The sequence below is a fragment of the Triticum dicoccoides genome, chromosome 7A (genome assembly GCF_002162155.2).
Source record: "Triticum dicoccoides isolate Atlit2015 ecotype Zavitan chromosome 7A, WEW_v2.0, whole genome shotgun sequence".
Lineage (NCBI taxonomy): Eukaryota > Viridiplantae > Streptophyta > Magnoliopsida > Poales > Poaceae > Triticum > Triticum dicoccoides.
Genome location: NC_041392.1, coordinates 46033639 through 46036921, shown reverse-complemented (window position 1 = coordinate 46036921; position 3283 = coordinate 46033639).

Sequence of the window (3283 nt, the reverse complement as noted above, 5' to 3'; positions counted from 1 at the left end):
GGAAAAACCAACGCAATATCGCAAGTAGCAGTACACCACATGCATTCTGGCTGGTCGACCTTCCTTTAGGGTAGGAAAGTTCGGATGAGCATTCGCTGAAGCAAGGCGAGGTGGAGGTGTTGAAGGAGGAGATGGGCGCACCAGATAAGATGGAATAGGTGGAGCATGAGGAGGAGGAGGAGGAGCCGCAGTCAGATGAGGAGGAGGAGGAACCGGTACCAGAGCAGGCTGGATTCGGCATAGAGGACACACATGATGATTTTCTTGCCCAAGAGGAGGAGGAGGGGGAGGAGCGGGCCATCCTCAAGTCCATCAAGTTCGAGGAGAAGGTGGCAGAAAACCGACGCTTCATCCACAAGTCTGGTGTTAAGCGCAAGCATGTCTTTGCGGAGGGGGAAGGCGATAAGGAGGCGCCAACGCTTCACCGTGCCACCAATGACCAAGAGTCCAGCGGCTTCGGCAAGGAGGTTATTGACATATCCCTTGACATGTACTAGTGTGACGGCGTTTGCTAGTTCTCTGTCTTGTTAATATGTACGCAGATCAAATGGATGGTGCATGGCATTGTGTGAAAATGGTATTTAGAAATGGGAGTGTGTTGCAATTAATGAAAAATGTTGGCTGACCGGACGCGTTCGCGAACATTTGGGGGCTCAGCTTTACTAGATCCTCTTGTACATGCTCTTAGAGTATTATAAATCCAACATTAGGACCATAGCTTCTTTATTTATGGACGAACATATGTCATTTATACAAGTAACTAACTACAATAGTGTGACGGCGTTCTTTAGTCTTCTAAGGGAGATAAGGAATGGGTTTCCTACATTGTGCGACTGAAGTTGGTGCACCAGTATTAGCCTGCCCATGCATTAGGAAAGTGTCTGTTATTACTCATAGTGGCTAAAATAGGTTCGATTAGGGACTTGGAAATCATAAGTTGAGTAACTGCAATCATGAGGAGGTTCTACGAGTGTCTCCATTGTCAAAATTTCCCTATTGGGGACAATTCATAAGAACAATAATTCATAAGAACACAGCTTCCTCGAATGGATGTCTAGCTGTTAATCTTTTTAGGATTAAAGGTATATGTACTCATTTATCAAATAAGCACTCATTAGTCAAATAATTATGCAAAATATAACAGTCTAGTGAAATATATTCCTCAACAACCACCACCAAGTATCACATATATATGAAAGTACATATCAATTTTAAAATATGTTGCACCCAACAAATCTTCGGCACTACAAATAATCTTCAATGTCTCAATGCGATCTACATGAAATTACACAAAACCATGTGGAAGTTTTGTAGAAGTTGGGGTTGTTCGTCCTCTTGTAGACAAACTAGAACCTGCACATTTTATGGATAAAATATTAGGAACATAGAAGTATTATAATTGCAGAACAGATCCATTCAAACTAGTCAGAAATATTTTATACTAAATTGATGATTTACTTTAATATGTAATGGTTTTTTCTCTATGTTGTTTTATTAATAAAAGCATAAAGTCTAAGCATGAGCAGCAAATATTCTTCACCCAACAATCACAACTAATAATATGTAATAGATACATATAGAAATAACAACTTCTACCAGAGAAGGTGTGTAATGCTTAGTGATCATGCAACTAGGAATCGTCAGAAACTATAAGTTTTTGTTAACTTTTTGCATTTTGTCATGAAATTGTTCTAAAAATAACTACTAGCATACATGACTGTGAAGCTAGTTTAAATATTGAACAACATTACAAGTGATACCCTCTCAAAATTAGAGAAATCTATGTGGTATGCAAGAAGAATTACTTATAGTTGGCGCCGTCATCCTTTGTCTTTTGGTGGCCCGTCTATAGTCTGCAAAAATTGTAGCTAGATAAACTTTTTATCTTGCTATAATAAAAGGTAACTGTGATACAAAAAATATCAAAGAACAATGCATATGTGCAAGTAGACTCTGGAAGATGTTTTCACACTAATATGATAGATATGTTGATGAATGCATTTGTACGTGAAATAATTGCAAAAATAATGCTAGAACAAAAGATTTCAAGGGTGTCAAAGTATTTAAAACCACCAACAAGTTACATCCTCCACAAGTTTTACAAAATTATTGCTTGTTCACCAGAAGCATTTCTTGAACTTGTCCCCCGCATGATTGTTCGTCCAGACGGAATGATATACGGACATTGTATGACATTAAACAAGTAATATCATTGTAAAACTATGTAACTACAATCATGCGGAGGTTCCCATGTAACATTTATATAAACCATTTTCTTTATCATCTAACAAAATAACCTAAAATATTGTCAATTCCAAATTAACTTAAGTTGAGTAACTGCACTACTGAGTATTTTATATTGAGTTCATGTAGAAGTCTATTTCTTATCCATGATATGGATTACATTTGCACTCTAAGTTTGAGAATTCCACACAGTAATAATAGAAAAATATATTCAAATGCATCGGTGAAATTACGCATACCATGATTGTCCGTAGAAGTATCAGCAGATCTCTGTCAAAACATAGAATACCATATTAAATTTACACTTGTAAATATATATGAAAATACGTAATCGTATACATGTTTGCACAATTAGTAAATACTTTGATGTCAAGTACTTAGGCACCTTTTGAACTGGCTCTCCATTTACATTTCCTGTTGTTCGGAACTCTATAACGTTGGGTTTGGAGCGGAATCTGTGACTATATTCCTTGTGAAAGTAGTACTGAAATGAGCAAAAGATATATAATTAATTTGACATATGCATGATTTAACGTGTAAAATTGCATAGAGAATACAAAAGGAGAAATTACTATTGTAGTAAAAAATGTGTTGTTAATATAAAAATAAGGAAAAATGTTACGGTGAGAGCAGACAACCGAGCATTCTATACTAACAATTCTTTATTATATTTCTGTGTTGCATTTTCATAAGTTATGGTTAAGTGCTATGACAAGTGAGCATCCAAAAGTGTCTGGACAGATCAGAGTCACACTGGTTGAATTTTGGGTTAAATACTATGACAAATTCAATTGTTTAGTTGAACACCAAAGAATTACATGTTGTTAATGCATTATTTTGATATTATGTTTTTGAAATTATGGCATCAGATAGTCAAACGTCACATGATTGGTTGAGTGGGTTTTAATTATTTTAACCTTTCAGTACACAAGAGAATTCTATAATAACAAGATATCAATGTGCCCTATGTCTTGTTTCACATACATGCATGGTTGTGCAAAACCAAATACAGTACAAACTAGTGCAGAAACATATGGAG